We start from the raw sequence: 24,171 nt of genomic DNA, 5'->3' as shown, positions 1-24,171 counted from the left end.
TACTCTTGATGCTATGAAAATTTTTTAAAAATCTATCTCTTTCTTGAATACATTCAGTGATTTCTGTGGTAGAGAATTCCACAGTTTCTCTCATCTCTGTTGTAAATGATCAATGCTACCCCATCTCCTAAGACTATGACCCCCAGTTCTAGAATCCCCAACCAGGGAAAACCTGGCTGCCCCAGCCCTGTTAGAATTTTACCCATTTCAGTCAAAAATCCTTTCATCCTTCTCAACTCTGGTTCGACTGACCTGTATTCACTAATCTCTCCTCAATGGACAGTCCCACCAATCTTAGTATCAGCTTAGTGAACCTGCGCTGCATTCCCTCCATGTCAAGTACATCCTTTATTAGATAGGAAGACCAAAACTGCACACAGTCCTCCAAGTGTGGTCTCATTAAGGCTCTTAATGAAGCCTGAGTAATATACCTTTACTTCTGAACTCAAATCCAACATACCATTTGCCTTCCTAATTGCTTGCTGCATCTGCCTGTTCATTTTTATTGACTGGTGTTCAAGGACACCCACTGATCCCAATATATCAACATTTAAATAATATTCTCCCTTTCTGTTTTGCACACCAGAGTGTATAACTTCATATTTAGCAGTTTTGAACTGCATTTGCCATGTGTTTGCCCACTCATTCAATTTGTCTAAATCATTTTGAAGCCCCTTGCATCCTCCTCACAACTCATAATTCTGCCCAGTTTTGTGTCATCCACAAATTTGGTTCTTTTGTCCAAGTCATTTGTATATGCTGTGAACAGCTGGGGCCCACGCACTGCTCCCTGTGCTAGCTCACTAATCACCTTTAGAAAAAGAACCATTTATTCCCCTTCTTCACTTCCTGTCTGTCAATCAGTTCTCCATCTCTACCAATAGAGTTTAATCCAGACAAATGTGAGGTAATGCATTTTGGAAGGTCTAATACAGGTAGGAAATATACAGTAAATGGCAGAACCCTTAAGAGTATTGATAGGCAAAGGGACCCGGGTGTACGGGTACACAGATCACTGAAAGTGGCAATGCAGGTAGAGAAGGTAGTCAAGAAGGCATACGGCATGCTTGTTTTCATCAGCCGGGGCACTGAGTTTAAAAATTGGCAAGTAATGTTGCAACTTTGTAGAACCTTACTTAGACCACACATGGAATATAGTGTTCAATTCTGGTAGCCACACTACCAAAAGGATATGGAGGCTTTGGAGAAGGTACAGAAAAGATTTACCAGGATGTTGCCTGGTATGGAGGGCATTAGCTATGAGGGGGGGTTGGAAAAATTTGGTTTGTTCTCACTGGAGCAACGGAGGTTGAGGAGGGACCTGATAGAAGTCTACAAGATTATGAGAGGCATGGACAGAATGGATAGTCAGAAGCTTTTTCCCAGCATGGAAGAGTAAAAGAGATGTATATAAATTAATGTATATAATTATAAGTATATAAAAGAGATGTACGAGGCAGATTTTTTACACAAAGAGTGGTGAGTGCATGGAACTCGTTGTCAGGGAAGGTAGTGGAAGCAGATATGGTAGTGACTTTTAAGCGGCATCTTGACAAGTCCATGAATGAGATGGGAATAGAGAGATGTGGTCCCCAGAAGTGTAGGGGGTTTTAGTTAAGTTGGGCAGCATGGTCGGTGCAGGCTTGGAGGGCCGTAGGGCCTGTTCCTACGCTGTAATTTTATTTGTTCTTTGTTCAATACATTACCCCATATCCCATATGTTTTAATTTTGCCCACTAACTCCTTATTAGGGACCTTATCAAAAGCCTTTTGAAAATCCAAATACACCACATCCACTGGTTGTCTCTTATCCTACTAATTACATCTTCAAAGAACTCCAGTAGATTTGTTAAACATGATTCGTGTTTCATAAACCGATGCTGACTTCATCCAATCCCATTAAAATTTCCCAAATGTTCTGTTACCACATCTTTTACAATGGACTCTAGCATCTTCTCCACTGCTGATAGAACATAGAACATTACAGAGCAGTACAGGCCCTTCGGCCTTCGATGTTGCGCCGACCAGTGGAACCAATCTAATGACCCTCTAACCTAAACTATTCCAATATTATCCATATGCCTATCCAATGACCATTTGAATGCCCTTAAAGTTGGCGAGTCTGATGTCAGGTCTGTATTTTTTCTGTTCCTCCCTTTTTACATACAGGCGTTACATTTGCCACACTCCAAACTGTAGGAACTGTTCCAGAGTCCGTAGAATTTTGGAAGATGACCACCAATGCATACAATATTTCCAGGACAATTTCCATTAATACCCTGAGCTTTCAGGCCCTGGGGATTTGTCTATCTTTAACCCCATTAACCACCCCAGCACCATTTTTTTTTACTAATACTGATTTTCTTCAATTCTACCCTCTTACCAGATACTTAGTTACATGACGTTTCTGGGAAGTTATTTGTGCCCTTTTTTGTAAAGTCAGAAACAAAGTATGTGTTTTGCCATTTCTTTGTTCCCCAGTATAATTTTCCTGGCTTCTGACTATATGGGGCCTACATTTGTCTTTACTAATTTTTTTCTCTTCAGATAACTATAGAGGCTTTTACAGTCAGTTTGTATGTTCTCTGCATTTTTGCTTTCACGCTCTATGACCTTCTTGATAAAATTTTGTCTTCTTTTGCTGAATTCTAACATGCATGGTTGAGCCAGCTTCTTCTATTTTTGCATGAAGCAGAAATTAATAATTGTTGGAATTTATACATATGTTCTTTAAATATAAACGATTGTCTATCGACCACCAGCCCCTTGAGTAAGGATATCCAATATATCCTTGCCAATTTGTATCTCATGCTCTCATAAATTCTATGATTCAATTATGGTAACTTCTATCATTTCTATTTCTATGATAGATTGTTTCAGATAGATTGCTCCCTTGTTTGGGATTCAACTCTTTCACTCTCTATCTTAATAAAGAATTCTATCATAATATGAGTTGTTCTTCCCAAAGGGAACAAAATTGTTAATTGACCCTTTCTCATTACACAATACTGTTGTACCTGTTAATTCTCAGATACTTTCGACCAGTTTGCTTACCCCAAGGTTTTAACCCTGGTGCCCTTATTTATAAGATGGATAAACACAAGTAAAGATTCAAGTAAGAGGACAAACACAAGTAAAGATTCAATAAGTTTATTAATAAAAGCACTATTAACCCTTAAATTACGACATTAAATGAGAGAATACCCCAGATTCAAGTATACTACCTGCAAAGATGGTTTGGTTAAAACTGCAGGCTCGATTCTCTGAGTCCCTCTGGTCCGTCATCACAAAGGTGAGTCTCGATGACAGCTTATTCCTTCCTTCCTCCTGTGATCAGTCTTCCAGATGGTCAAGGTCGCCTCCCTCATCGAGTCTTTGCTGCTGGTGTGTCTGAGATGAGTACCTTTATCGCTCTCCCTCCCGCCTTTCCAGAAACTTCTCTGTTTTCTGGCCAATGACGTCCCAGGAGGGGGGTTCCCAATACCCAGCAGGTTTCTTGATGTCTGCCTGACAGGACACCAGGGCCCACCCCCAGGTGTCCGTCTCCATGGTGTTGCTTACATGAAACCTATCGCCAGATAAGGTAACTGCAGGAACTCTAGATGACAGAAAGTCTGGCCCAACCTGGGCTTCTAACAATAGACTGGTGCATTTCAATTGTGCGAAATTATCTGCTGGGTTTCAGCAGAGTGCAATGATCCTTGATGGGTGATTGATGGGCCAGACCCAGACATGTTCCTGTGTCTTTGTATATTTGATTTTCATCAAGTCTGGCCTGCCCAAGATTTGTCTGTGTTTGATTTTAATATACCAATTACTTAGTTTAGGTTATCCAATTTAATCAGCCTTAAAACTGGGCCCTGATTGTATTACCACACTCCGTCCTCTTGATCCAGTGAACATCAGCGAACCAGATCACACAGTGCTTACCAAATCATCTCCACGAGGATGTACCCGAATCAGGGGTTGACAGTATCTTCTCTAGCCCGCAATAGTAATAATAAATTTAAATGAAGTAAAATAATAAAAGAAGCAATACAGAAATGATACATCAATAGGGTATGTACAAAACATAGCAATAAACAGTACAAAATGACAAGTGACTGTATATATTGCAATATAGATGAGACAGTATCAAGGTTCTTGATTGTAGAGCCTTTTCCCATGTCGGATGGCCATTGCCGAGTCCAAGTTGCAGAAATTCTTTTTCCATCAAGCGAATTTGAATGTGAGGATGGTTAGGCAATTTAGGTACACTGCCATAAGTAGCATTCCTATTACGGCCAGGTGTGACAGAATGCAGACCCGTTGGTGGATTTGGACATTTGAACCCTAATCCCAGAAGTCCTCCTACCATGTAGTGACTCTAATTTCACCAATGTTCTTTTTTATTTCCCCTGTTTGTTGCGCCACTTTGACAAAGGTCTTATGTGCTGTGATCAATTGTGTCCAAATTTGTTGAAATTTCTCGGGTAGAACTGTTATCCCAGTATCAAATTTTTCAAAATAGCTTTTGAAAGCTTTTCCAAGGTTTGTCTCCATTCCTCACTAGCATTTATTAGTGTTTTCTCTCTTCTGTATATGTCTACCATCTCAATTAGTGGGAACCTGTGGTTTAATGCAAAAGGTGGTGCTGTGGATGTTACAAATGGCTGCCCCATACTGGTAATTTTCTAGCAAGATTGTAACACAATATTCTCCCTCCCCTCTGTAAGCCAGCCAGGTGACATCCTTTTCCAAAGTTCAAATAGGAATATAATATCAAGGGTAAGACCCTTAGCAGTGTAGAGGATCAGAAGGACCTCGCAGGTAGACAATGTGGTTAAGAAGGCATATGGTGCACTGGCCTTCAGCAATCGAGGGATTGAGTTTAGGAGTCGGGAGATAATGCTGCAGCTTTATAAGACCCTTGTCAGACCCCACTTGGAGTACTGTGCGCAGTTCTGGTCACCTCATTACAGGAGGGATGTAGAAGCTACTGAAAGGATGCAGAGGAGATTTACAAGGATGTTGCCTGGATTGGGTGGCATGCCTTATGAGGATAGATTGAGGGAGGTCAGTCTTTTTTTCTTGGAGAGACAAGGGATGAGAGGTGACCTGATAGAGGTGTATAAGATGTTGAGAGGTATAGATCGGATGGATTCTTGGAGGCTTTTTCCCAGGGCTGAAATGGTTGCCACGAGAGGACGCAGGTTTAAGGTGCTGCGGAGTAGATACAGAAGAGATATCAGGGGTAAGTTTTTCACTCAGAGGGTGGTGAGTGAGTGGAATCGGCTGCCGTCAGTGGTGATGGAGGGAAATTTGATAGGGTCTTTTAAGAGACTTCTAGATGAGTACATGGGACTTAATAGGGTTTGAGGGTTATAGGTAAACCTAGCAGGTAGGGATATGATCAGCGCAACTTGTGGGCCGAAGGGCCTGTTTGTGCTGTAGTTTTTCTATGTTTCTATTTCCAGTGTACAATTTAGGTCAGTGGTTGTTTTGAATCCACGCAGGGCATGTTCATTTTCATACTCCAGATATGGATACACAACCATTTTGTCTGTGTATTCACACTTCTCCAGACTGTTGCCTATGAGCTTCCCTCCTTTCTCAACCACATATGGTAGAGTTCCCTGGTATCCCATCCACGTCCCTCCTTTAACGATCCCTATATTATCGGCTTCAAAAAATCACAACCCGACCTTATTTTTTAATATTTCTGGGATCCCCAACACCATTCCTAGTGCAGTCCCCGGGGTTCCTCTACAACTATCATTAGACCAGACCTTGGTCAGTTGCCGTCATTGGCAGTTAGTAACATTGGTGTGTGTTTTTCCCCTGTATAGGTGTTCAATCTATTCATTACTGATCCAAGATGGAACTTTCCCTCTGCTAAGCTGATCAAGGTTCTCTCTTAACTGCTTGACCATCCATTGCCCATAGATGCTACACAGAATTCAGTTCTGTTGCCTGGCATCATCTTCCATCCTCCCTCAGGCAATCTAGTTAATAGTTTGGGCATGTCAAACAAAGAACAACACAGCACGGGAAACAGGCCCTTCGGCCCAACGAGCCCACGCCTCCATTTTAACATTGTGAGTGCCCTCTTCTACCTATGACCTTTGTCTACGCCTATTGGACTCCACAATAAAGGAATTATAACCAGATTGAGGGACGACTAATTTAGGGACAATTTGTTAACACCAGTCAGTTTTTGGGGTGTGGGAGGAAACAGGAGAAAACCCACCCAAGCACGGGGAGAATGTGCAAACTCCCACGGACACTGGCCCAAATCCATGTATCTGCACAGCAAACAGTGATGGTCACTGAGCTGACATGTTGCCCGTCAGCTGGTCCAGTTTGAGCGTACACTAACGACGTGAAGCACTAGGCAACTCTCGAAGCAACATCCAAAAGCAGACCTCACACGGCCCACCGCGTGTATGCCCCTTGTTGGACAACAAGGCAGACCGAATCACCTGTGGATTAAAAGAAAAGACATCAATAAACATGCACAACTTATACAGACATTCACGGAATCCCCAGAAGCTCAGAAGTAAGACAAGTGAGCCATAAAATATGTTGGAAGGTCCATAGGAATCAGTTGATTCCCAGGAACATCCCAAGGCTCTTGATCTTTATTTAGAACAGTCCCCTGTATCCCTCCATTTCTAGTCCGTTCATGTGCCTATCTAAGTAATCCTTAAACAAATCTAGAGTGCCTGCCTCCACCACCCTACTTGGCAGTGCGTTCCAGGCCCCCACAACCCTCTGTGTGAAAAACCTCCCTCTAACATCCAAATTATACCTCGTCCCCCTCACCCTAAGCCTTGGCCCCTCGTAATTTTTGTATCCAACCTAGGAAAAAGCTTACCACTGTTCACTCTATCTATACCCTTCATAATCTTATACACCTCTATTAGATTTCCCCTCATTCTGTCTTTCTAAGGAGAACAGCCCCAGTTTACCCAATCTGTCCTCATATCCCAGTCCTTCCATACCAGGCAGCATCCTGGTAAACCTTCTCAGCACTCTCTCCAGGGTCTCCACGTCCTTCCAGTAGTAAGGCGACCAGAACTGGATGCGGTACTCCAAATGCGGTCAAACCAACGTTCTATATAACTGCAACATTAGACACCAGCTTTTATATACACTATACCCCTTCCTATAAAGGGAAGCATACCATAAGCCTTCTTCGCCACCTTCTCCACCTGTACTGCCACCTTCAAGGACTTGTGTACTTGCACCCCCAAGTCCCTCTGCGTTTCTATACACTTAATAAGTCTTCCATTTATTGTATAACTCCCCCCTACGTTATTTCTTCCAAAATGCATCACCTCGCATTTATCTGGATTAACTTCTATCTGCCATTTCTGTGCCCAATTTACCAGCCTATCTATATCCTGCTGTATTGCCTGACACTGCTCCTCACTATCAGCAAGTCCAGCCATCTTCGTGTCATCTGCAAACTTGCTGATCACACCACTTACTCCCTCTTCCAAGTCATTTATGTATATTACAAATGGCAAAGGTCCCAGTACTGAGCCCAGCGGCACACCACTAGTCACAGACCTCCAGCTAGAAAAAGACCCTTCCACTACTACTCTCTGTCTCCTGTTACCAAGCCAGTTCTCTATCCATCTTGACACCTGTCCTTGTATCCCATGAGCCTTAACCTTTTCCACCAACCTACCATGAGGGACTTTGTCAAACGCCTTACTGAAATCCATGTGGATGACATCCACGGCTCGTCCTTCGTCGACCGTTTTTGTCACCACCTCAAAAAATTCTACCAGATTTGTAAGGCACAACCTCCTCTTTACAAAGCCATGCTGCCTATCACTAATCAGATTGCCACACTCTAAATACGTATACGTCCTATCTCTAAGAATCCTTTCCAACAACTTCCCTACCACTGACGTCAAACTCACCGTCCTATAATTACCCGGGTTATCCCTACTACGCTTTTTAAACAACGGTACTATGTTTGCTATCCTCCTGTCCTCTGGGACCTCACCTGTGTCCAAAGAAGAGACAAAGATTTGCGTCAGAGGCCCAGCAATTTCATCTCTCGTCTCCCTAAGCAGCCTAGGATAAATGCCATCAGGCCCCGGAGATTTATCAGTTTTAATGCTACCTAAAAACCCTAACACTTCCTCCCTCGTAATAGATATTTCCTCCAGTGGGTCTACAACTCCCTCCAAGACAGGGTTGGACAACAAGTCCCTCTCCTTCGTGAATACTGATGCAAAGTATTCATTCAGGATCTCCCCCATTCCCTCGGATTCTAAGCATAGTTCCCCTCCTCTGTCCCTAAGAGGACTGATTTTTCCTCTAACCACCCTTTTGTTCCTAACATAGGAGTAAAATGCCTTTGGATTTTCCTTACTCTTGTCTGCCAAGACCATTTCATGCCCCCTTTTTACCCTTCTAACTCCCCATTTGAGCTACCTCCTACTCTCTCTGTATTCCTCCAATGCTCTCTCCATTCCCAGTTGCTTAGACCTAACATACGCCTCTCTTTTCTTCCTGACCAATATCCTCAATAGCCCTAGTCATCCACGGCTCTCTAATCCTACCTTTCCCATCCTTCCTCTTAACCGGCACACGTCTTTCCTGCAACCTTGTCAGTTGTCCCTTAAGAACATAAGAAATAGGAGCAGGAGTAGGCCATCTAGCCCTTCGAGCCTGCCCCACCATTCAATAAGATCATGGCTGATCTGAAGTGGATCAGTTCCACTTTCCCGCTCTCTCTCCATAACCCTTAATTCCCCTGTCTGTCAAAAACCTATCCACCCGTGACTTAAATATATTTAGCGGGGTAGCCTCCACCACTTCAACGGGCAAAGAATTCCAGAGATTCACCACCCTTTGAGTGAAGAAGTTCCTCCTCAACTCCGATCTAAACTGTCCCCCGCCCTTATCTTGAGGCTGTGCCCTGTAGTCCTGCTATCCTTTCTAAGTGGGAAGAATGTCTCTACCTGTACCCTATTCATCCCTTTCATTATCTTATACGTCTCTATAAGATCCCCCCTCATCCTTCTAAACTCCAACGAGTACAGACCCAGTCTATTTAGTCTCTCTTAAAAGACTCCCACATGCCAAATGTGGACTTACCTTCAAACAACCTCTCCCAATCAGTGTCTGTAAGTTCCTGCCTAATCCGGCTGTATCTAGCCTTCCCCCAATTTAGCACCCTCCCCTTCGGACAGCACTCATCCTGAAGTAGACAGAATTGTGGTCACTGTTTGCCACATGTTCCCCTACTGCAACCTCGACCACCTGACCAGGCTCATTTCCCAGAACTAAATCCAGTATAGGCCCCTCTCTAGTCAGGCTAGCTACATACTGCTCCAAGGACCCTGCCAATACACATTTTACAAATTCCTCCCCGTCCAGACCCCCAGCCCTAGGCACCTTCCAATCCACCCCAGGGAGATTAAACTCTCCCACTACAACAATCCTATTTTTTCTGCATCGATCCAGTATTTCCTTACATATACTTTCTTCCACTTCCCGCAGGCTATTGGGTGGTCTATAGTACACCCCTAGCAAAGTGATTGGCCCCTTCCTATTCCTGAACTCCACCCACAGCGACTCATTTCCTGACTCCTCTAAATTGTCCTCCCTCTGCACCGCTGTAACGTGCTCCCTAACTAACAACGCCACTCCCCGTCCTCTTTTTGACCCTCCTCTGTCACGCCTGAAACACTTATACCCAGGAATATTTAGCTACCAGTTCTTCCCTTCTTTTAACCACGTCTCTGTCACTGCAACCACATCTAAATTCCTTGCAAACATTAAGGCCTTAAGTTCATCCATTTTACCCGTTACGCTCCTCGCGTTAAAACAGACGCACTCCAGATCTCCAGGCCCACTCGGATCCCCCTTCTCCCGGATGATTTTCCTCTCGTCTAATCTTACCCTGTCACCGACTCGTTCCCAATCCCAGTGCCTACTGAGCTATCGGTTTCATCCCCACCCCCCCTCCACATTAGTTTAAACCCTGCTGAAACACTCCAGCTAACCTCCCAGCTAAGATATTCGTGCCCTTCCCTTTTAAGTATTCCCCATCCCTCCTATGCATGTTCCCTTCTCTCACGAATACTTCCCAATGATTTACAAATGTAAAACCCTCTGTCTTGCACCAATCCTTCAGCCAGTTGAAGGATCTCAGTATTCCTAGCCCCACTGTCACTAGGCACTGGTAGCAACCCAGAGATTGCCACCCTGGAGGCCCTGTTCTTCAGCCTGGCACCCAACTCCCTAAACTGCCTATGTATTTCCCCCCTGCTCTTCCTTCCTACGTCCTTCTCACCTATATGCACAATTACGTCAACTTGGTTCCCTTCGCCCTTCAATATTCCTCCTACCCTCTCTGAAACATCCTGTACTCCTGCTCCAGGGAGGCAGACTACTATCCTGGAGTCTCGCTTTTGTCCACAGAATCACCTAACCCTTTAACCCTCCCATCCCCCACAACTACCTCGCTTCTAGTCTCCTTCCTTCCCTCTAAGGCATTCCGGTCCTTCTCTCTTACCCCTGGAAGATCACCTCCCCGATTTGTTGCCCTTCCCTTGATGTTTTGGGAGACTACCCCGGGGCAGTCTTTGGACCATGACTCTTCTTCCTTTTCCCCTTCCTAATAGTTACCCACCTGTCCCCCCCCTTAGGCCGTGGTATCTCCACTTGACTAGGGTTCCTATCCATTATTGCTTTGTTCTCCCTTACTAAAAATACATCCTCAAGCCGCAGCTCTAATTCCCTGACCCGGTCCCTCAGACGCTGCAGCTCCAAACACTTAACACAGATGTGGACTTTCGGGAGATGAGTTGTCTCCAGAAATTCCCACACATGACACCGAATGCAGTAAAATCGTCTCCCAATTGAACCTGCCATTTACCTGAGTACCTTTGGAGATCAAAACACAAAAAGGGAAGAGAAGAAAGACAGCAACAGAAACACCCACCTTGCCTACGCCTGCTTTCGCCTAAGCCCAGTGAGCCAAAGCCCTTACAGCTCTCACTCTGCTCCCAGCTCACTCCGCTGCCTGCTCCCGACGCTACCCGCTGTCTACTACTACCTTTTTACATTCTGCACTACCTTCCCGACTTACCCCCATGCCTAACTTCCACTACGGAGAGCAAAAAACAAAGACCCCACGAACTGGAAAAGGAGAAAAAAAACTCAAAAGATAAACAGTTATTCAGCCACTCACCACCAGCCACCACCACCAAATCCACTGCTCCGAAGAACAACGAGGTGGATCCTCGGGTGACTAGATGTCCTTCTAGTACAGTAACCATAAGGCCCTGTTCTCAGCCAAATCTCTCTCGGCATCATGCCAAGCATTTTCATTTAAGCTGTCCACAGTCTGTTTAACTTGCCTGAGCTTATCATCCAAATCAGCCAGATCACGTGCATTAATGGTGGATACCCCAGCTCCATATGCAGTCACCAGATCATTCAGGATTTCCCTCCTCTTGCTCCTGTTTGACCTGGGCGTCTCTTCCCCCTTGTGTATCCCCATCTTTCGGCTTTGCAGCCTCTGGGTCAGGTAGAAAAGTACAATTTTCTAAGTGGGGAGGGACACCAGTCTGATAATTGTATTCCGGCTAAATTTACTATTACTGGTACCAATTCATAGTGTATTCTGCAAATATTTTCCCTGTATGTTTTAGTATCAACCCACTTTGGGGCCATGGGGTGATTTTGGGACAAGTGAGGATGGGTTGGTCTTAAGCCATTCTTAATTTCATAGTATATGTACTCATTCTGAACAACTTTACCAGGGCATTTCTTTTCTAATTCCAGACCTTTTTCTGGGCCATGGGCTAGACAGGCTAGCTCCATGCACCCATGGTTAGTGTACACCCACCAATCACTAGTGAGGGTCGTCCTTAGGGAGCAGTAGTCAGAGCTCCCATTATCTTTCCTGTACACCATTCTTTGATTATTACACCAGTAGGTGATACTCCTATCGGGGTCCTATAGGATGCCATCCTCACATTTGCCTGCATCTGGTGGGGTGAACCACATATATTTGGGGTATCACAGGCTGATCTGGTCTTCGGTTGGTGTGGTGTCGTGGTTCACTTTGAGATGAGGAGTCCCAGATGACAGAGAAGAATGTGGTCCTTTCTGTTGGAGATGAAGTTAGCACCTGTTGATCCCTATTAATACCCAACTCTCTTTTCGTTTTCTTTACTAGAATGTCGTATGACTCCCCTCCTTTCTTAAAAAAAAGAAATAAGTAAATGAATAATAAAGGCCAATAATGTCATTTGAAGTGTTGGTTAACAGTCAGTGTTTAATGGGTGAGGTAAGGAGTTTATAGAGTGTGAAAATAAAATGTTGGGCATGTGACATGTGTCTTTGTTGTTGGAGGACCATGGCAAACTGTGGTATGTCGCAAGTTTATGGCGCAGTATAATGTGGGCAGATAAGAAGCCCTTTTCAATTGGGTGATGCGCAGAGTGGATGGATAAAGCTGTTTACAATTTGGACTGTGATGTCCTGATTCTTCCTTAGTAGAGGAAACCTACATGGGTGGGCTTTGGCTGCTGGGTACCCACCTCTGGTAGTGAGTGCCAGGTCAAACGGTTCTGAGAGTCCCAGTACCAGGGGTGCCATAGAGGGTAAGGGTTGCAAGTACCCCACCCTTTTCGTCGGGGTCCCTGGGCCAGGGTTTTATTCCTGAAGCCCTGTGAATTGGGGCAGGAACTGAGGATGCGTGTGCATCCTCCTTCCTGGGCATACCAGGAAGGAGGTTGATAACCTGGGGTACAGGTTGTGGACCGTTGTTTGAGTCCAGCAGAATGGGGTGACGTTTGGGGTTCTTTTGTGGTTCAAAGACTCCTTCCAGGGTGACATATTGGTGAAAACCTTGTTGGGAGCCAAATGTTTTCATTTGGGTTCACAGTACCACCCAGCTTTCTTATAGCCTACCATGACCTTGTACACCGAGAAGCTGGCCTTATCTACCACTGGGTAGTGTCCGTCGTATTTGAGGACAAAAACGTACCAGGCTGAAAGACTCTGAGTATTATCTGTTGCCCAATCAGGTTTTCAATGGGTTTTACTTTACCATCAAAGTATGCCTAACTTTGCTACATATGTTTGCCTATCTGAACAGCTGCAGCCTGTTGTGCTGCCTGTATGTTTTCCAGGATGGCTCTCATGGCATTCTCATGGGTGAGGGCCGTGACTTTGGGCCCAGACAGATCCAGCCCGAGTAGAGGCTCAGTTCCTCGGACAGGTCACCAGGTCATGAGGACATGAGGGGTGAATCTGGTGGAACTAGATATGGAATTGTGCACTATCATTAATATGAAGAGGAGAACTTTGTTCCAGGAGTGATTGTTCTGCTGAACGATTTTACGGATCACATCACTGAGGGTATGGTTCATCCTCTCTATTACATCGCTAGATTGGGGGTGGTAAGCAATGTGGAATTGTTGCTTTATCCCGAACAATTCCATTACGCGATACATTACCTGGGCAGTGAAGTGAGTGCGCTGATCCGAGTTGATGCTGCGGGGGAAGGCCCCACCTAGCGAATATGTACTGCACTAGGATGTCAGCTGTGACCTGGCTGTGTTAGTGTGGGTTGAAAAGGCTTCCACTCATTTACTAAAAGTGTCTACGATGACCAGGATGTATTTGTAATCTCCCACTCCAGGTGGTAGGGGACCAATATAGTCAATCTGGAGATTTATCCAGGGAAAAGGCAAGTATGCCTCAGTTCCCCTTTGTGGGCATACTTATCAGGATTGTTCTGTGCACAGATGATACAATTATCAACGTAATGCCACACATCCTGTTCTAGCTTCGGCCACCAGCACAATCCTTTGATTCGCTCACTTGTGGTTCCTGCCCTTTGACAGCCCTGGACATGGTGGATTTGGAAAATGATTTGGTTACGGTCCCTGGTTGGGACCCCATATAGGCCGTCCGGAAGGACAAGCCCATCCCGTACTGATATGGCATCTCGCCAGTTTTCAAAGGAGGTGGGGTTTGCCCCCTTCCTGAATTTGTTTCAGGTCCTGGCCACTGCTCTGGGCTTGTTCTAGGTCTTCAACCTTGGTCTGGTTAACAGTCAATTCGCTCTGTAACTATTGGTTGCCAAAATTTCCCCTCTCTAGCACCCTGTTTGGCTAATTCATCTGCCCTTATGCCCCCAAGTGGGGAGCTTTGGTGGTGGGCCTTTACTTTAATTATGCCATACTTCCGGTCTTGGGCAGCCTGGAAAATAAATCTTAACAGTAGGGCTGATGGCAGAGGATTCCCATCTGCCAACATGAATCCCCTTGCTTCCCATAGGGGCATGAAGTCTGTTAAACTGTTGCAGATATACAAACTATCGGAGTGTGTGTCTGCAAGTGTGGGGAACGGGTCAGGATAGCTGACTACATATGCTATCGCTGCCAGTTCTGCAGCCTGTGCACTCGTGTGCTGGAAGTTTTAAGACTATCTCCCTCAGGGGCTTGCCTCTTGGTCTTCCACATATATCCCCATCCTGTCCTCCTGTTTCCCTCTCGCACCATGGATGACCCATCTGTAAAATTTTTTAAACTGTCCTGAGTCTGGGTTTGGCCGATTCCCCTGGCTCCTCCCCAGTTTTGTCAAAAATGGCCCCTTGGGGTCTTTTATTGCAGGAACCTGGCATTCATGGGGCTCCCCGCCGTAGATTAGGTTGTCTGCAGGGAATGTGGGGACCCGGATATGTTTGACCACAATGTCTCGACCCTGTAGCATGAGTGTCCACCGTTCTATACAGTTTTAATTAACCATCCCATCTTTAATTTGGGCATTCAGCAGTAGTTGTACGGGGGTGTGTTCTGTAGGGTTAGTGAGAGGGTTCAAGCCGACTCTGTAGTTAAAGTGGTGCACTGCCCAGAAAACTGATAATAAGTGGGTTTCGCACACTGAAAAACTTTGTTCCACCGGAGTTAGTATGCAGGAACTGTAAGTGATTGGGCCGACTTGTCTGTGCCATTCTTGGAGGCGCACAGCAGCTAGTGTGCTGGCAGTGGCCGCTACTTCAAGGGCAAAGGGGAGTTCAGGATTGGGTACCTGTAAGGCAGGAACTTGTGCGAGGGATTGTTTGAGGCCTGAGATGGCTTGTGTGTGTCATGCAGTCCAGAGCCATGGGGTGTTTTTTGTAAAAGTTTGGGCAGGGGAGTGGCTTTAGTGGTGAAACCGTTGATGTGGTTCCAGCAGTACTCTACCCAGACTAGAAAGGAGCGCAGCAAGTTTACATCCTTTAGTAAGGGAAGGCATGTTACAGACTCGATTCACTTTCTTTCTATCTCGTGCTTTTCCTCAGTCACTACTGTACCCAAGTAAGAGACTTTGTAGTCTCATGATCTGGGCTTTCTAGGGATTTACTTTTAACCCAATGTAGTGAGGAGGTTCAGCAGTTCATCCAATAATTTTAGATGTTCCCCTCTTGTTTCAGTCTGTAAGAGGAGATTATCTTCATGTTGTACCAAACATTCTGGTTTGGAGAATCCCTCCAAGCCTTTTGCTAAGCGCTGGTGAAATATGGAGGCGGAGTTATGAAAACCTTGTGGTAAACACGTCCAGGTGTACTGTTGTCCCTGGAACGTGAAGGCAAATTCATATCGACAGTTATGATCTAAGGGAATTGACCAGAAGCCATTACTGATGTCTAACACCATGAAAAGTTTTGCATGTGAGGCTTGTTTCATCGTGGCCTCTGGATTAGTCACTACTGTGGGGGCTGTGATTGGGGTGTTCTCATTTAGGACTCGATAATCAACTCTGAGCCTCCAGAAACTGTCTAATTTCCCTACCAGCATATGAGGGAATTGTTAGTGGAAGCAGGACTCCTTATTTTAATAAACTGCTAATCACTTTGGCCACTTCCCCTTCGGCTTGCTTAGGGTGTTAAGTTCATTTTTTGCGATATTCTTCTGTCCTTGATACAAAGGCAAAAAGCAGAGGCTATCTGCTTCAAAGTTTTTTATTCTTACATATGCAAGCTGGCAAGCCTTTGCTACTCAACTTCCACTCAGTGCTGGGAGTCAATTAGCAGAGGCACACCGCACAATGGGACAATCCCCCTTTATGTGGTTTTACAACCCTCATGGTCACATGCGGTCTGATGCAATATAGCCAATCATAAGACACCTTTTGTTCCAGTCAAGTTAATCATATCTAAGGTTATGGTTATGTTGAAAGAAAGAGAACTGTTAATGGGTAAGTTCATTAATCACAGATGTCTTAAGCTTGTCATTTTGAAATCAACTCACAGCAGGCTGAAGTTATTTATGTCTTTCATACTCCAAACTGCTAGTTTAGCAGGTTTTTGCAAAAGCTCGTAGTTGCATGAAATATTAACTCCTTAATACCTCAAGGGAAGCCGTACGGCCTTTGGGGTTTAGGGTCAGGACCTTCTATGATTCCCTCCCCCATTATTTGGCCATAGTCATGCTTGTGACTGGCGAATGCCTTTGTGTGCTTAGCTAATATGTCCTTTGCTTCAGGGTCCTCTGTCATTTAGAACCATAGAACTATAGAAAATTACAGCTCAGAAACAGGCCTTTTGGCCCTTCTTGTCTGTGCCAAATCATTTTTTGCCTAGTCCCACTGACCTGCACTTGAACCATATCCCGCCACACCCCTATCATCCATGAACCCGTCCAAGTTTTTCTTAAATGTTAAAAGTGACCCCGCATTTACCACTTTATCCGGCAGCTCATTCCACACTCCCACCACTCTCTGCGTGAAGAAGCCCCCCTTAATATTCCCTCTTCTCCTTTCACCCTTAACCCATGCCCTCTGTTTTTTTTCTCCTCTAGCCTCAGTGGAAAAAGCCTGCTTACATTCACTCTATACCCATCAAAATCTTATACACCTCTATCAAATCTCCCCTCATTCTTCTACGCTCCAGGGAATAAAGTCCTAACCTATTCAATCTCTCTCTGTAACTCAGCTTCTCAAGTCCCAGCAACATCCTTGTAAACCTTCTCTGCACCCTTTCAACCTTATTTACATCCTTCCTGTAACTAGGTGACCAAAACTGTACACAATACTCTAAATTCAGCCTCACCAATGCCTTACTCCAACTTTTATACTCAATACTCTGATTTATAAAGGCCAATGTACCAAAAGCACTCTTTATGACCCTATCCACCTGTGACGTCACTTTTAGGGAATTCTGTACCTGTATTCCCAGATCCCTCTGTTCAACTGCACTCTGTACTCATTTACTGCACTCATTTACCCTGTACGTTCTACTTTGGTTTGTCCTTCCAAAGTGCAATACCTCACACTTGTCTGCATTAAATTCCATTTGCCATTTTTCAGCCCATTTTTCTAGCTGGTCCAAATCCCTTGCAAGCTTTGAAAACCTTCCACACTGTCCACTACACCTCCAATCTTTGTATCATCAGCAAACTTGCTGATCCATTTTAACACATTATCATCCAGATCACTGATATAGATGACAAACAACAATGGACCCAACACCGATCCCTGCAGCACCCTGCTCGTCACAGGCCTCCACTCAGAGAAGCAATCTTCCATAACCACTCTCTGGCTTCTTCCATTGAGCTAGTGTCTAATCCAATTTACTACCTCCCCATCTATACCTAGCAACTGAATTTCTGTGGGCCTGATCCACAATCCTCCAAAAGTAGAGATTTGGTCTACGTATCTGCCGGTGGCCACCTCAACTGGGGATTGACAGATGATTGGCATTAGCCAAATGCAATAATTAGCTGGGTCAAATGATAGGTTGCATTTCCTCATCAGATCGGACCCTAGAATGTGCTCTCTGCCTCTGGGTGGAGTTCAGCCAAGATATCTGGTGATGACATATTGTATTACCCAGTTGAAATTCCAATGGGTCTGTTTCTAAGCCCTCCTATAAATGTCCTGTAAAGCCTGTTAGGTCAAGTACAGGCCAGGTCATTGGATGTGTTAAGAGTGATATGGTGTAAGAACATAAGAAATAGGAGCAGGAATAGGCCATCTAGCCCTTCAAGCCTGCCCCGCCATTCAATAAGTCATGGCTGATCTGAAGTGGATCAGTTCCACTTTCCCGCTTTCTCCCCATAACCCTTAATTCCCTTGTCTATCAGAAACCTATCTACCCATGACTTGAATATGTTCAGCCAGGTAGCCTCCACCACTTCAATGGGCAGAGAATTCCAGAGACTCACCACCCTTTGAGTGAAGAAGTTCCTCCTCAACTCTGATCTAAACTGCGCCCCCCCCCCCCCCCTTATTTTAAGACTGTGCCCTCTAGTCCTGCTATCCTTTCTAAGTGGGAAGAATCTCTCTTCCTCTACCCTATCTATCCCCTTCATTATCTTATATGTCTCTATAAGAACCCCCTCAGCCTTCTAAACTCCAACAAGTACAAACCCAGTCTATTCAATCTCTCCTCTATGTTCTAACCCCCTCATCTCCAGTATCAGCCTAGTGAACCTTCTCTGTACTCCCTCCAAGGCCAATATATCCTTTCACAAATGCGGTGACCAAAACTGCATACAGTACTCCAGCTGCGGCCTCACCAGTACCCTGTACAGTTGCAGCAAGACCTCCCTTTTATATTCTATCCCCCTCGCTATAAAGGCCAACATTCCATTTGCCTTCATGCTCACCTGCTGCACCTGCAGACTGGGTTTTTGCAATTCGTGCACAAGGACCCCCAGGTCCCTCTGCACTGTAGCATGCTGCAGCTTTTCGCCTTTTAAATAATAATCCCTCCTACTATTATTTCTATCAAAGTGGATAACCTCACATTTGCTAACATTATACTCCATCTGCCAGGCCCTCGCCCACTCACTCAGCCCATCCAGATCTCTCTGCAGACTTTCCGTGCCTTCCAAGCAATTTGCTTTTCCACTCATCTTCGTGTCATCAGCAAATTTCGTTACCCTTCACTCAGCCCCCTCCTCCAGATCATCCATATAAATGGTAAACAGTTGAGGCCCCAGCACCGATCCCTGCTACACTGCACTCGTCACCAACTGCCAACTAAAATAGCACCCATTGATTCCAACTCTCTGCTGCTGGGATCTCTCTCTGGGATCCCCCTGTGTCCCATAGGAACTCAACAGGGCAGTTTCCTACTTTGACTTTTACAAGGGGTCTCCCTACACTATCCGATTCAGTGTTGCAGACCCAAGTTAGGGAGGTTGGAATTTAATGTTGGCAAGTGTGAGGTGGTCCACTTTGGTAGGAAGAATGGTAGGAAGGACTATTACTTACGTGGCGAAAAACTACAGCAGGCGACGGTGCAGAGGGACCTAGGGGTCCTTGTGCATGAGTCGCAAAAACCCAGCTTGCAGGTGCAGCAGGTGGTCAGGAAGGCGAATGGGATGCTGGCCTTCATAGCGAAGGGGATTGAATATAAAAGTAGGGAGGTCTTGCTGCAGCTGTATAGGGCATTGGTGAGGCCGCAGCTGGAGTACTGTGTGCAGTTTTGGGCGCCGCGCCTGCGCAAAGATATTTTGACCTTGGAGGGAGTGCAGAGGAGGTTTACTAGGCTGATAACGGAGTTGAGGGGGTTGAGCTATGAGGAGAGGCTGAATAAACTAGGCTTGTACTCGTTGGAGTTTAGAAGAATGAGGGGAGATCTCATTGAGATGTATAAGATGATGAATGGGATGGATAGGATAGAGGTGGAGAGACTCTTCCCGCTCAAAAAAGACAGTAGGACTAGGGGGCACAGCCTCAAGATAAAGGGGGGGCGTTTTAGAACGGAGTTGAGGAGGAACTTCTTCACTCAAAGGGTGGTGAATCTCTGGAATTCTCTACCCGTTGAAGTGGTGGAGGCTACCTCGCTAAATATTTTCAAGAAGCGGGTTGATGGGTTTTTGATAAGAGAGGAGATTAAGGGTTATGGGGAGAGGGCGGGAAAGTGGAACTGAGCCACGACAGATCAGCCATGATCTTATTGAGTGGCGGGGCAGGCTCGAAGGGCCAGATGGCCTACTCCTGCTCCTATTTCTTATGTTCTTATGTTCTTATTAGGTCTGGCACAGTCACGCTTCCAGTCCAGAGTCTAATTGGTGGTAAAGGCTGAAAGGGGTGTCAGAGGCATCCACCGGGGTCGTGATGTATTGTCTGGCAGGTCCTTCTAATGGCATAGGTCAGGGTTCTCCTCCATGAAATCGTTGGAGCAGTTGTGGGGTCTGACTGGGCGGGGCTGTATATTCCCTGGCAAAATGGCCAGTCTGACCACAGTTGTAACACAGCGCTTGTTGGGGTAGATATCTGGAAGTGGTTTTGCCCTGTCCCCTGTACCTGGAGTTGGGAATATATCAGGGTTCTGTGCAGGGCTGTGGTTTTCTGTATCAATGATTGGCAGGGCTTTATGGGGGTGGGTGCCTTGAGTTTCCCTGCCCCCTGTTTCCATCTCCCCCTTCATTATGCCAAACTAGGGTTGGCTGTGTGTAGATTGGGTTCATCTTTTCATGTTTTGTGGACTTGGAGGTGTCTGACTTCCCTGTTCCCACACGCAGGTCATTTTGCAGATGGCCCAGGCCTCTGTATGTATAATGTCATCAGGGTCAAAATTCTCACAGGCTTTCTGACTCCCCTCGGTGGCGTGTGCTATCAAGGTCCAGATTTATGTGGACCAATAGTGTGCATTTAGTTGAACTTGATTTAATTGGCAAAACCTGCAACAAATTGGATCCATAGTTGACCAGCATAGGCTGTCGGATGCTCCCCTCTCTTTTGTTGACAGTTGTTTAAGCCTTTTACCGGGTCATCCCTATTGTAGCCTATGGTGGCCAGAATGGCTCCTTTCATTTCTGGTAGGATTGCCCCAGCCATTTCTGGGTTTGGTAGGGCAAAACACATGGCAGGACTTAAACATAACAGGATAAGTTTAACTCCTTCTGCCTTGTCTAGGCTGTTTAAAACACGATATTGGGTGACCTGATCAAAGAGAGCACAGGGATCCCCGCAGGGTTCAAATATTCCAATCACTTTAGCTATGTCAATGAATTGGGCCATGGCGAAAGGAGTTACATAAGTCACATTGTGGTTCTGTCTGTTGTGTCGTCAGGTGGTGACCGGATTCATCGGTACAGGAACCAGATTAGTGACTGGACTTTTTGGAATGGGAATTGGACTAGGGGCTCAGATTGAGTTTTCTGGGATGGGGGCCAGATTAGGTGGTGCCACTGGTTCCATTACCAGGAACGGAGGTGGGGGTCCCCAGTGAGCAGTGGCGCTGACTGTTGCATTATGATATGCATCCTCTTCTAAATCCCTCCAGTCTACCACCATCTTCCGGCAGCGTATGCACACATTATACCCCATTTTATGGCTAGTTGTGATTTTAAATGTTCAACCTCATGCAGGCATTTGTTGCGTGGGCAGTATTTGCTTTTCCTGCTTAGTACAAAGTTTTTGCTGCAGCCTGTAAGTCACTGCATGTATGTTTAACTTCCTCTACCTGTTGCAGCAAGCCTGTCTCTCACTGACAGCGCACTGTGTGTTTTGGTAGGCTTTATCACATTGAGCCTGGAACTGGCTCATATATATCATATTAATGTGGTTCCTTTTGTCTTGTGTGCCTACCTTTGCTTCCAATTGTTCTATGCACGCGGTAGCACTCATTAAGTCTGCTTTAGTTGGGTTACCTAGGCGTCTCTGTCCCGTTTAACCTGGATAATCTCCGCTTCTCTACCACAAAGCTGTTCGAGACAATTGGCGATTGCAATTACCTTCCTAAGCTTGGGAGCCCTTTTACCCACTTCCTTATGGGCACAACTCCAACAATTCTTTCCCTCAGATCCCAGATCCAGTTTGGGGGCATCACCCCACTGCACCCATTTGGGCCACTTATGGTTCAGATAGAAATGGAGGATTTCCTCCCATTTGGCATGATTGGCCATACTTACATCCTTTTAGGATGTGCCACGTGGATATGGGTAAGGGATCAAGGCAGGGGTCCGATTTTCACTAAATTCCCTCCCGTAGATTTTACTCAAATTCCCTTGATTATCCTAGTTCTACCTATTGTTGTCCACCTCGTGTTACAGACACCGGGTTATGGCCCAATTTACTGGCCGAATTTGTATTAGCCCTTTACTCACCTAAGACTGCAAGTCACATGAGGCAACCTGCCCTCTTAAATCAGGCTGAGACGGAGTGCTGGAGAATACTGGGTTGAAGGTTCGACTTCGGAGCAACATATCACTTCTTGTCAAAGTCCCGTCTGAGTTGCCAAATGCTGTACCTGTTAATTCTCAGATACTTTCGACCAGTTTACTTACTCCAAGGTTTCACCCCAGTGTCCTTATTTGCAAGATGGACAAAGGACACACACAAATAAAGATTCAATAAGTTTATTAATAATAACACTATTAACCCTTATATTAACCCACATAAAACAAGAGAATACCCTAGATTCAAGTATATTACTCATAAGGATGGTTTGGTTAAACTGCAGGCCCGATTCTCTGAGTCCCTCTGGTCCATCATCACAAAGGTGAGTCTTAATGGCAGCTTCTTCCTTCCTTCTCTGGTCAGTCTTCCGGATGGTCAAGGTCGCCTCCCTCATCGAGTCTTCGCTGCTGGTGTGTCTGAGATGAGTACATTTATCGCTCTACCTCCCCACCTTTCCAGAAACTTCTTTGGTTTCTGACCAATGAGATCCCAGGAAAGGGATCCCAACGGGTTTCCTGATGTCTGCCTGACAGGACATTTGGGCCTGCCCCCAGGTATCCATCCCCGTGATGTTGTTCACATGAAACCTGTTGCCAGACAAGGTAACTATGGGAACTCTAGGTGACAGAAAGTCTGGCCCAATCTGGGCTTCTAACAATAGGCTGGTTCATTTCAATTGGGTGCGATGACCTCCTGCTGGGTTTCATCAGAGTGCAATGATCCTTGATGGGCCAGGCCCAGACATGTTCTTGTGAATTTGTATATTTGATTTTCGTCAAGTCTGGCCTGCCCAAGGTTTGACTGTGTTTGATTTTAATATGCCCATTTATTTAACTTAGGATATACAATTTAATCAGCCTTAAGACTAGGCCCTGATTATATTACCACAGTACCCAGTGTAGAACAGCCTGTTCTTTAGAACATAGCGCATTACAGGCCCTTCGGCTCTCGATGTTGCGCTGACCAGTGGAACCAATCTAATGACCCTCTAACCTAAACTATTCTAATGTTATCCATGTGCCTATCCACTGACCATTTGAACGCCCTTGAAGTTGGCGACTCCACAACTGCTGCAGGCAGGGCATTCCACGCCCTTACTACCTTCTGAGTAAAGAACCTACCTCTGACATCCGTCCTATAATTACCACCCCTCAATTTTAAGCTATGTCCCTTCATGTTAGCCATCACCATCCAAGGAAAAAGGCTCTCACTGTCCACCCTATCTAAACTTCTGATCATCTTGTATGCCTCAATTAGGTCACCTCTCAACTTTCTTCTCTCCAATGAAAATAACCTCAAGTCCCTCAGCCTTTCCTCATAAGACCTTCCCACCACACCAGGCAACATCCTGGTAAACCTCCTCTGCATCCTTTCCAATGCCTCCACATCTTTCTTATAATGCGGCGACCAGAACTGTATGCAATACTCCAAGTGCAACCACATCAGTGTTTTATACAGTTGCAACATGATCTCACAGCTCCAAAATTCAATCCCTCTACCAATAAAAGCTAACACACCGTACGCTTTCTTAACAACCTTATCAACTTGGGTGACAACTTTCAGGGATCTATGCATATGTACACCAAGATCTCTCTGCTCGTCAACACTACCAAGAGTCCTTCTATTAGCCCTATATTCTGTACTCCTGTTGCTCTTACCAGAGTGAATCACCTCACACTTTTCCATATTAAACTCCATTTACCACCTCTTGGCCCAGCTCTGCAGCTTATCTATGTCCCTCTGCAAACTGTAACATCCAACCTCACTGTCTACAACTCCTCCGACTTTGGTGTCATCAGCAAATTTACTAACCCATCCTTCTACACCCTCATCTAGGTCATTTATAAAAATGACAAACAGCAGTGGCCCCAAAACAGATCCCTGAGGCACACCACTAGTAACTGAACTCCAGGTTGAATATTTCCCATCAACCACCACCCTCTGTCTTCTATCAGCTAGCCAATTCCTGATCCAAACTGCTAAATCACCCTCAATCCCATGCATCTGCATTTTCTGCAGTAGCCTACC

At 45.4% G+C, this 24,171-nt stretch overlaps 1 protein-coding gene across 1 annotated transcript in view; it reads left to right on the top strand.

Annotated features, from left to right (window-relative positions):
- LOC145342086 (nitric oxide synthase 1-like) overlaps positions 1-24,171 on the top strand; it is a 216,263-nt gene that overhangs the window by 152,768 nt on the left and 39,324 nt on the right. The window lies entirely within an intron of this gene.

Source organism: Carcharhinus amblyrhynchos, chromosome 4 (assembly GCF_965287045.1).
Source record: "Carcharhinus amblyrhynchos chromosome 4, sCarAmb.v2.hapA, whole genome shotgun sequence".
Classification (NCBI taxonomy): Eukaryota; Metazoa; Chordata; class Chondrichthyes; order Carcharhiniformes; family Carcharhinidae; genus Carcharhinus; species Carcharhinus amblyrhynchos.
Note: the sequence above shows the minus strand (reverse complement) of the source record. Positions and strands in the feature narration are given on the sequence as shown.